The sequence below is a fragment of the Chelonia mydas genome, chromosome 5 (genome assembly GCF_015237465.2).
Source record: "Chelonia mydas isolate rCheMyd1 chromosome 5, rCheMyd1.pri.v2, whole genome shotgun sequence".
Lineage (NCBI taxonomy): Eukaryota > Metazoa > Chordata > Testudines > Cheloniidae > Chelonia > Chelonia mydas.
In genome coordinates, this window is record NC_051245.2 from 123,767,961 (window position 1) to 123,779,843 (window position 11,883).

The window sequence follows — 11,883 nt, forward strand, 5'->3', positions numbered from 1 at the left end:
CAGGTTAGCAGTGGAACCTTAACTTTTGCCTTTCCTTACAAATGTGGCTTTGACGATCCAATTTTAATGTTGTATTAATGTAGTTTTGTGCATGTTAATATTTCCTAGTGCTTTATCTTGTATAGTTTTAAAGTATCCTCCGGAGTGGTGCTTCTGAAACTTTTTTGGAAACCTTTCCTATAGTTATATACATCTTACTATTGGAAGGGATTATCCTTGTGTCCGGTTAGTCACACTGAATTTTCCCTTCCTTGAGAACAGAATGAAATCCTGCTTTTTATACCCTCTCATACCACCTAATCAATTTCTCTCCCTCCTTGGTGCCTACATCCTTCAAATGTCTAAGATATTATGTCTCCCAAATGATACCTAATCTTTCAATCCATCTTCGAGTGAGTTCTCCAGACCTTAAATAACTGTTGTTGCTCTTCCCTGCACTTGCTTCAGTTTGTCTATCTTGTGGTACCGAGATGCTCAGAAGAGAGAGTTTTCTGGGGGCCATATCTTCCTCGTTGTGCATTTTAAAAAAGTGTGGAAATGGAGATTTCACCAGAAAAAGCTCTAAAGCGTCTAATCAAGAATATCCTCCATATTCTACCTTGGTGGAGCAAGGCCAGGGGTTAAGCTAACAGAGCTGTGCATAGCTCAGGCTTTAAAAAGCAGTTCAGGAATCCATTTCAGAATCCTAATTTATTAATGGACCTACTTACTTATCTGTAAAATAGGAATAATGACACTTACCCACTTTCTGTGAGATGCACTGTGATCTAGTGATGAAAAGCAATATATAAATTCTAAGTATTTTTATTTTCTGTCTAGTATTCCCCTTCCCCCAAATTATCATTGTAAAAGCTCTTCCTGTTCTACTTAACTCATCGTCTTATTTTTTGCTCCTCTTATCTTTTTCCTGCAAGTCTTAATTGACTCTCTATTCTTGTTGGGTTTCCTTTTCCCTTTCCTATGCAGGTCTGGCAGATAGTACTCTGCTCTTCATTTATTGATTTGACCCTCTTGCATGCTGTAGTGAACTATTGACTACTGTTGTCATTTTAATTTTGGATATCCTCCAGGGTTTTTTGTTTTTACTGGTTGCATACAGATGTAAAAGCTGAGGAGTTTTAATGTTCACCTATTATCTGTGACCTGCGTTGGTGGTTGTATCAGTTGCTGGATGCTAACTTTGAACCCTCAACAGATGGGAACATAATGGTCTTCAGTAGGTGCTTGCTGCCTGGCAGTGTTTGCCTGAGAATCCTCCTCTGTCACCAGGTGATGATCCTGCTAGAAAATATTCTATGTTTCATTGACCCACTGTTACAAGTGCTCCTCCCCCTGTCTGAATATAAGGGAGATGGGAGTCGTTCAAGAGAAAGAGAAGACCTAGGTTGTGAGCTGAGAGGAACCTTGAGAGGAGCCAAGAATAGAGAAAAAGCTTGGGTTGTATTTTGAGTTGTTTCATTTTGAGTTCCTTTTTTAATAAAACCAACCCCTAGGAGGATGATATGCATTATGAGGAAGACTTAAGTTTGGGTGAAACTTTAACAGAATTTCCTGACTTTTGGGTGATTGAAATAGCATTCTGTGTGTGTGTGTATCCAGAAGTCAGGAAATTCTGTTAGTTTCACCCAACCGTAACACTCTCTATATTTCTCATAAAAGACATGGAGGGAGTTAGTTGTTGTTCCAGACTCTCTGGAAGATGGAGATACGCAGTGTTGCATAGATATAGCTGTTTGAGAGTGATTTTTAGTTTACTAATTAGTTTCTGAAGCTCACTTCAGTTTACATATAAAGGGTTTTTACTGAAATAAAGTGGGGAAATAACTGACAATGCTGTTTGAGCCCAGTTCTATGGCCCAGTCCTGTGGATTTTGAGCACCCCAGATCAGTGGATGCATGTAGTATGCAGGACTTTTCTTTAAAAAAATTTTTAAATGGATTTGAGGAAGAACAGACCAAGAATGATATAGAAAAACCTGTAAAATAGTTTAGCTCCTACTAACTACCAGGATATTTTCCCCTCTACTACATCTATACTGATTTTTCTTGGAACTGCATGTGTAAGAACGTGGCAATCGAAGAGTAACATTTACCGATGTGAAAAGAAACCTTGAGGGAAGAAAAAACATTTGAGTGTCTTAAAAGAAATGATGGCAGACTGGGAAAATGAGATTGTCTATAACAGTAGCTTCTGGCACCTTATGTCTTCACTTGACTTATTAAGTGTTCTGACATTTCAGTACAGTGTAGAGCTGAACTATTACTGTCCCATAAAATGACTTGGGTCTGTAAATGAAAAGGCTGTTTTGTACATCTTTCTAAATTAAATGACTTACCTGTGTCAGAGGCAGGTTTCATTGCCTTGTGCTTTGAAAGATGAAGAAATTTTTTAAAATACTGTTTAGTAATGTTCCCCGGGAGTGGGAGGATTAGGAAATATTGTATATAGCTAGTGAAAATTACAGGTTTTTTTTACATTCGACTGAAGCACATTCAACGTTTGCTGTGTATTCTGTGTGAGAGGCAGGACGTGTATGTCTTGGTTTATTGATAGAAATAAACATCTTTGTATTGTTGTACAATGCTTTCCTGAATGGGAGCATAGCAAAAGCGATCTGTTAAGTCAATATTTCCCAAACTTTTGAAAGCTAAGCCATCTTTCAAGAAAGCATAACCATTCTCATCCCTCACATCTTACTTTATACATCATCTGCATCCTCCTAGCTAGTCCTTCAGGCCCCACAGTTTAGGGAACGCTGACTTAAATGCTCCCATGCATATGAAGAAGTGGGTTTTTTACCCACGAAAGCTTATGCCCAAATAAATCTGTTAGTCTTTAAGGTGCCACCGGACTCCTTGTTGTTTTTGTGGATACAGACTAACATGGCTACTCCTCTGATACTTAAATGCTCCCAGTTCTCATAGCTCATTGCTGCTGTGTTCTTCATACAGTGGCTTGACCTGGTAGTGACCATACTGTGAATTAAAATGATGTCATGCCAATGGACTGGAGGGGATGTCCCAACAAACCATCATGTGGAATACTGCACTGTGAGAAAGGGGAACAAGAAAAGAATGTGCTGCTGTGGAAACTTGGCAGTCTAGACCAACTTGGTTTCATGTCACTCTCCATTCAGTCAGCACAGTGAGATGTTGCGCTTTGGATACAATCAAGTGCCTATTGATTCAGTTCAAAACCCCACTAGTTGAGTCAGTAGAAGTTACCTCTTTATAAGACAATGCCAATTATCTTATGTAGCTCCCCTTCTTTCTTCAGGCAGCATTTTGAGATTTGATTTAAATCGGGGCTTTAATTTTGTTGTTTTAGGAATGGTCTCTGCTACTTTATTCTCCCCTCCCCAAAAAGTCCCACAGATACATGGGGAGGAGAAACAAGAATTTTAATGTTTACACCTTAGCTCCCTCTTTTCCCTCACTTGCCTCCTTTTCCCCCTCAGGACGGTCAGTTGGGGAGGAGGCCAATATGCAAGACTGCTGTGGTTTGTAAATGTCAGAGTACTATAGAAATTCAAAAAATGAGAAACCCCAATAAACACAGTAAGTTGGGAGAGGTGGGGAACACCATTAAATTGTCACAACCGTACTTGGAGGGAATAAGCAGTTTCTCTGCAATGTCAGGTCAGTGCTTTGCCTTTCCTGGTGTCCACTGCGTAGTACAGCCCCCTTTCTCCTTGTCTAGCATAGGTACCACTGGTTCCCATTGAGACTGGCAGATGGTGGTAGATGCTCATTAGTAGCTGCCAGGAGAGGCAGGTATTGCAGAGAGCTCCCTGCAAAGTTCTCCATCTCCAGTCACCAGAAAGGAGTTGAGGGAGAAGGCTGCCTGGCCAGCTGCCAGGCTGCTATAGTGTGTTGGGAATGCAGAGGAGTAAAGTATGAAGTCCAGCAGCATTCAGCTGGGGAGAGTGATTGCAAAGGCAGGCTTAAAAAAAGCACAATCACTGTGGCAGCAGGCTGGTTTTAAAGCACTAATGTTGCTCGTCAGTGGCTGCTATCAGCACTAGTTACTTTGCACTACCCCAATACTCAAGAGAGGAGGAGTCTAACCAGAGGTCATCATCCGGCATCTTGGCAGTGACTTGGGAAAATGCCACAGAGCAAGCAGTGATGCTCTCTTGATGCACAGTGGTCAGCCTTTATCTGGCTGACATGAAGAGTAGACTTTAGGAAGGCTTCAAAGAAGTAATGATCTCAAATATTTTGTTGGTTTCTTTCCAAAATGACACTTCCTTCCTTAGATCAACTGGGGGGACATGTATGTCAGCCATTTTTTCACAGCTACCTCTTCTGTCAGTGTAAGAGTAGAGGTAAATAATTTGAATGGCTTTGCCTAATAGAACAGTGGAATGGGGGAATCTGTAAATCAGACAGGAGCAAGAAAATAGCTTTTTGCTGTGAGATTATTTTTAATTATCCCCAGAAAATGGCCAGAGAACAGGAATCCATCCAATACATTTGCTCTCTCTCCCACACAGTTACTTTCTGTGCTTGTTAATTTTTAAAAATGGTATGGGTACCAGTTAGAGAAATCTGGAGTCAGACCTTCACTGAGACTACTTGAAAAGAACCCTTTCCACTGCACCACAGATGTTGGGAATTATAATGGCTTTGGCTATCAATGCCTTAACCAAATATTGTAATGCTATAATCCTTCAAATTTAGACAGTAGATTGTCATTACTTCAGAGATTTTTTCCCCCATAGTACAGTGGAAGTGAATGAACAAGTATTTTGTATATACATATGGACTTTTGCTCTAACTGAAGTTTTTTCCACCAAATCATTCCTAGTTCCTAGATTCTCCATTACTGACAATTATTAAACCCAAGATTGTATGTTTTTCTAAAAGATCTGCTCTAGAAATTTTTGGGGGGAAGTTCTCTGGCCTGTACTATACAGGCAGTCAGACCAGATGGTCACAATGGTCCCTTTTGCCTTTAGAATCTGAGAATAGCTAGACTGGTGCATTGCTCAAGTCTACAGTAACAGTTACTTCACTACAGACACAAATGAGTTTAGGATTCTTTACTGTGGTAGGTTTGCTGCGGGATGCCAGCTCCGTAATAGAAATCCTTCTGTTGACTTCAGTGGACGTCAGATCATGACCTCGATTTTCCGAACAGAGCAGGTCTACTTTTCTGAGGTGTAAAAAAAAATGAGGAGTCCGGTGGCACCTTAAAGACTAACAGATTTATTTGGGCATAAGCTTTTGTGGGTAAAAAACCACTTCTTCAGATGCAACAGGTATGTCTGAGGTAAGTCAATCTCATGCAGAGCAAGAGATCTGGGTAACTAATGGTCTTGTATTATTAATCATTGCTGAAATTAGGTTGCTAGAACAAGGGAGGTCACACTCATTGGGCCTGATTCAACACAACAAATATCCGTTTTCCACAGCATCCAGGCTATTTTTTTCATTTTTGGAGGATTGGGGAGGAACTGATCTTCTGTAACATATCATGGATGTTGGACATCTAGCAGAAAATATATTATTCAGCATAAAACAGAAGAGATAAAAAAATGCAATACCAAGGAAAAAGCTTTAATTTGCTGAATCTTTTGGCTCCCAAATACAGGTGGAGGATGTGGGATCCACTTCTAGAAAACGTTTAGGAAAAAAAAAAATCTGGATTGATGTAAATGTCTAGTATGTGTGAAGGGTATCATGATTTTCTTCCTCTGTTACATTTGCACACTTTCTACCTTATGGAAAGCCAGAGTAATCTAGTCTATTTCCTGAGCTCAGACAGCTTGTTTTGGATATATTATTTCCTCTCTGTGCTTGACAATAGGTTTTGGTCAAAACACCAAAATGTTAAATGATTGTCCCACTTTCAAAAAGGACACTCCAACCTTCCTCCCCATTCTTTACTTTATTCACTCTGAATGGGGGGAGGGGTGTATGTTAAGTGTTTTGTTGTTGTATTGCCTATTTCTGGCTAACCCTGGGTTTTGCTAGGAAGACCAGTTGGTTACCCATGAGTACATTCTGTGCCTCTACTCTGTCTCTACTGTCGTTGTCTTCTGTGAATCGTGATTGCCCACTCCACAGTGATCTTCTGCACCTGCATATGCTATTGCACCAGTACAATGCACTGAAGCAGCTTGTAAAAGAGAAAATGTTCTCTGTGTTTACTGTTCTTGATGGGTAGGAATTGCATCTAGTAGACTTTCCTTCATTGTCATGCAGATTTAAGACTTTTTCCTTTTTTGAAAAAGGTATCCGAAATCAGCTCAAACCTAAGGTCTCATTCTTTTGTCTCTTGAAAGAGAGTTGCTATTTTTGTGCCTTGTATGAGAGATTCCTAATAAACTCTGGATATTAATTTTTTGAATCAAGTTGAATATAGGAAGTTGACATTCCTTTCTGTAAAAGTGCAGTAACCTAAGAGTAACTTTTTGTCAGTGCAGATTAAAATACTTTTTTTTTTTTTTTTTTTGAGGAAGCCTGGTATACACTCTTCTGTACCAGTTGTCTACCTGCATTGAATGCTGTAATTTGACAAAACCATGGTCTCTTTGGTAACTTTTTTTAAAAATAACATTTTAAAGGGTATGTTAAGTTCTATGTTTGTTTCTCAATGATTTCTACGCTGAATGTGTTTTCATTTAAACGACAGCGCTAATAGGCATTTGGGGCTACGGCCAGGGGTCTGAAAGTCAAGCAGCATATTTTCAAAAGTTGTGTGTTGTCAGTGGTTGGGAATGTCTTTTGCTTTTGAGGCAAGTCCTTACAGGCTCAGTCCTAGGGAAGCGGTTGCTGTAGTTGACACAGGACTGGCTCAGGTAGTGATCCTCTCAGCAAGGGGCAGAGACACTGGCTCAGCCTGGGGGGGTGTACAGGGCGGGGTGAGCACCCCTTACTTATGGAGCCTGTGCTGGCGTTTCAGGCAGTGGTGCAGCTGCTCCTGGGCAGGGGAGAGGTCTGTGTGTAGGAATGTCAGACAGGGTGTGGTATGACCTGGTAAGAATGACTTGGACAGTCCTGGGCCTAGAGAGGGGAGAGACCTGAAAGTGTGACCCCTAGGCTGCCCCTGGCCCCGGCCCCAACTCCCTATGGGGGGTGGGAGGAGCCTAGGTGTGAGTCCTGGGGCTGGGTCAGGACCCCCTAGGGGAGGTGCAGAGAGCAGGGCATGGTGTCCTAGCCCCCTGTATGGGGTTGAGAAAGACAGGCAGACACCCCTGGGGGCTGGGTCAGGACCCCCTAGGGGAGGTGCGGAGAGCAGGGCATGGGGTCCTAGCCCCCTGTATGGGCTTGAGAGAGACAGACACCCCCCCACCCCTGGGGGCTGGGTCAGGACCCCCTGGGGGAGGTGCAGAGAGCACAGCATGGGGTCCTAGCCCCCTGTATGGGGTTGAGAGAGAGAGACAGACAGACAGACACACACACCCCTGGGGCTTGGGTCAGGACCCCCTAGGGGAGGTGCGGAGAGCAGGGCATGGGGTCCTAGCCCCCTGTGTGGGGTTGAGAGACAGACACCCCCGGGGGCTGGGTCAGGACCCCCTAGGGGAGGTGCAGAGAGCAGGGCATGGGGTCCTAGTCCGCTGTATGGGCTCGAGAGAGAGACCTTGGGCGAGGGACCATAGAGTGTGACCCCTTCCCTCCCGCCGCTGGGCTAAGGGTCCCGTGGGCGGCCGGGGGCAAACAAACTCAGAGGGGCGGAGCAATGGCGTGTCACTCAGGCTCCGCCCCTTCTCTTAAAGCGGTAGGGCAGCCGTCTGACGGACACCAGCCTGGTCGCGGTTCGTCCTCACGCGCAGGCCTAGGGCGCCTTGTTGCTGTTGGCGCGTGTACCCGCCCTCCCTCAGCGTGCTGCTGTGGAACGCGTTGACGCCATCGGTGTTCGCACGTCGCTGCGGCCCCCACATCGCACGCCTCGAGCGAAAACAAAGGGCGCTCCGCGGCGCTTGTGAGGAAGGGGGCGGGGCCCGGGCGGCCCCTCCCCGCGCCCTGATTGGCGGGCGGGGCAGCCAGGTGGGTGACGCGCCGCCGTTGCTGGAGGGGCGGCGGGGCGGGAGCGCCCCTGCGATGGCAGGAAGGAGACGGGCTGACGCTCCCGGAAGCGATCGCGCGGCGGGGGCAGGCGGTGCAGGCCCGGTCCAGGCGGCAGCGGGGACCCGGACCATACGCGAGGAGGCGGCGGCGCGTTGGCGGTAGCCGTGGGGCGGGCGGCGGAGCGGCCGCAGGTACCGGGCTCCCGGCTGGCGGGGGGAGGGGATGGCTCTGCTGCGAGCCCCGCGCCCGGGAGAGCGCGCCCGGAGCTCGGCGTGTCCCCTCCGGTGCGTGCTGCCGGCTGGGCCGCGGGCCGCGCGGGGCGGGTGTGAGGCAATGGGCGGCGGAGGGCGCGGCCGCGGGGCGGGGCCCGGCCCGGAGCGAACCCTAGTGCACGGGCCGGGTACCTCAGCGGGCGGGCTTGCCCTTCCCCGCGGCGGCCAGGCTGGAGGCGTCGCTCGGGGGTCTCGGGCCGGTCCGCGCGGTGCCGCTGGGTGTCCCGGGCCATGGCTTGTAGCTGGAATTACAGAGCTGGGGACCGAGCGCCCTGGTCCTGTGCCCGGCGCGGAGTTCCCCGGGCCGCGGGAAGGGGGGGAGGGACGGAGCCGGTCTGGGAAACAGCCCCCCCCCCCCGTGACCTGTCAGCTCTGGGGTGGGGTTCGAGGCTGAACACCCCCCTCTTCTCACACTGCACCCGCTGTTGGTGCGCCTCCCTCCGCACAACTCAACGGGCATTTCACAAAGCCACGCGTGTTTAATTGAGGGGGTGAGGAGAGAGAAACAATGAACAGGGAAAAGTATCCCGTGAGGAAATAGAAGAGAGGTTGGTTTGTCAGTGATATAAGGAGTTGCTTGATGGTTTCTGGAAGGAATATGTATCAGTTACACAATTTTCCTTGCTTGCATACTGTTCCGTTTAACTGAAAATACACCTGTACTTGTTAAAAGAAAAAAAAAGTTAAATCTTTAATTTAGGCGGTCTTGTTAATTTAGGAGATGATCCATGTGATCCCGAACTTGTCTCAGACCCCACAGAGCTGTAATAGGGTAGACACACCAGTGCAGTTTGCATAGTCTCATTCTAACATGACTTAAAGTGGATTTTTAGAGGAGAAAGATATAGTAATCTGAGAAATGTATGGATTTTTTTTAGAACGTTTTAAAATTGCTTCTATAGTTGAGGGAGATGCACCTGGTTTAACTGATGGGTCTGGATAGCAAGCAAACTTTTTTGATGATCTTTGCTATTTCCTGCCTATGCACATGTAGTATGAAAATTGACTATAAAAATGGCATTGTGAGCTTACAAATTGGTCTCAGTAATGTCTAGATCAACTACAGTATGTGTAGGCATGGCAAAAATCAATTTTTTAAAATAATTTTGACAGATGTATTTGTTTTTAAGCTTTTTTTCCATTTTAATCAATTTAGCTTTTATCACAGTTGCATAAAATTATGGTGGGTTAGATAATTAATAACAGTAGATGTTGAAATTGAAAAAGTTAAAGCTTTGATTCCATTGAAGTAAAAATTGTCAACATATGTCAAAATACACAAAGAAAATGGCCTTAAATCACACTCTTGAGTTCTCAAGCACCATTTTTTTCTTTTTGTCTATCTGTAAATTTTAGTGATCATTGATGGAAATATTTTTGTCGGTATATGTATGGTAAACTGGACAATTATGAATATTTACTGATAAATCTAATCCTTCCAACCCTAAATATGTGCTGTTTTACATACACAAATACTTTTGCTGTCTTCCAGCCCAGCAAACTCACTTGGAGATCCAAGTCCTGCTGTGTTTTTTCTGGCTCCTATATCTTCAATAATAAAGATTCAGTGGGCCAGATTCTCTTCCCAGTTATACCTGTGCAACCTTATTCTCTTCATTAGTTTGCACAAGTGAAACTGAGGCAAGAATATGACCATTCAGTTAGAACTTAATTAACATTTCTGTTCATATGGAAGACAGAATATAGTCAGTCTTTTCTGATGTTCTAATTACTATGCAGGGCTAATGAGTGCAAATTTGTAAAGCTTTTTCATCACTAAAGGAAGCATTGTTGCCACCATTAGGGACCACAGCTCCATAGGAGAGGAAACCGCTTCTTTTAGAGCAACCTCCATGAGGGTTAAGGTTTTCCAGTGGAAGGGGAATATCCAAGAGGATGGGAATTGGGCAGCAAGTGCAAGGGAGAGAGGAAGAAGGGGATCAGTCTGCTGAACATGTGCAGTTGAGAGAGAGAAACCGAGTAGATGGAAAGGAAAGGAAAGTGAGATGAAGAGCAAAGGCAAACACCTCTACTGTATTTAATAGTTAAAATGGAATACATAAATATTCTAAGTCATATCTGGAAAATAATATGATCAGTGGTATTTGCCACAAAGATGTAGCCTGATCATGAATGGGGATCATGGTTGGGAAGGGAGGTGGCGTGTGATAGATTATCACTTGATGTCCTTATATCAAGACTGTGTATCTTTTTAAAAGATACACTCTGACTCAAGCAGAAGTTATGGGGCAAAGTTATCTGGCCTGTGTTATGCAGGAGGTTAGACTGGAGATCTAAATGGTCCCTTCTGGCCTTAAAAAATCTACAAGAAGAACTCCTTCATAAGACAGAGTTCACACTGATTTGAAGTTTGAGAACGTTTGTTACAAAGTGTATTTTCTTCTTCTCTAATTGTGGATGGGATTCCTGTGATTTTTTTGAGGCTTCATTTAAAACTGTAATACACCAAAATCACCATCACCTCCGGGCAATGCAGACCCCCATTGTTTACGATACATGGGTTTTCATTAAAAAATGCAGGCTGAACAGCTTTTCCTCTGCACCTGTGTTGATGCAATGATGGTAGGAGCTGTTGCCTCTCGAAGCCACACATTTTTATTTCCCTGGGAGATATTGACCCAAGTGGGATAAGTGTCATTGGTATGTCAGTGGCCTTGGTGCTCGTTTTTAAAGCTCGTGGATGGTCTTATCTAAAATTGTTTTCATATGTTATGGTTTGCATAAGCACTGAAGATGACTTTGCCAGTGACATCACTTTGAATTATAGACATTAAGTAACTTTTAATTCTGCTGTAAGAGAACATTTCATGAATGATGTGGATTCTACGCAAAAAAAAAAGGGGGGGGGAGGGTTAGTACCATGTAAAAGTTGTAGTTAGGCACATAGGTTGGGAAATAACACCTGGCTCTTAAGTGTCACTTTTCATCCATAGATCTCAAATGAGGATTACAGTTGAACCTTATACAGTATGGTCTCCAATCACATGACAATACTATTTGAAGTATTTTTTGCCCACATACAGCTAGTAATATTAAAACATAGTTTTTGTATAGTGCTTTTTGTCAATAGATCTCAAAGTGCTTTATGAAAGAGGTTAGTATCATTATCCTGTATGGGTTAAGGGGCTAATAGATCTAGGATCTTTGTGTGTAAGTATATGTGGGATTGATGGAGGGTTCATCATTTAATCTGTCTCCTGCAAGCATTTTTCTATTTCCAGATGCAGGAGGGTGAACCACGTTTTAAAGTAATCTGTGCAGTCTGGAGGACCGATGTAGTGAATTAAGGATAGGGAAATAGTTGGGGTTTCTCATAATTGACAGTCTCACACACAAGTGCAAACACACAGTTCCACTTTTCCTTTGGTCAGTAGGAAACTCTGCAAAGTACATTCTGCTTTAATAGGTTTTTCAGTTCCAAAATTTTCCTTCTGGTATTTGTTTTTCATTTCTCTTTAATGCTGTTCTGGAGGTTTACAAGTTATATAATTTGCATATATAATTACAGTCGTCTTTTGTCTGCAGACAAGACCAGCATCCTACCACGACCTCTATCTATGATGGCTTTATAGGT

At 44.1% G+C, this 11,883-nt stretch overlaps 1 protein-coding gene across 1 annotated transcript in view; it reads left to right on the top strand.

Annotated features, from left to right (window-relative positions):
• RNF38 (ring finger protein 38) overlaps nucleotides 1–11,883 on the top strand; it is a 191,195-nt gene that overhangs the window by 105,811 nt on the left and 73,501 nt on the right.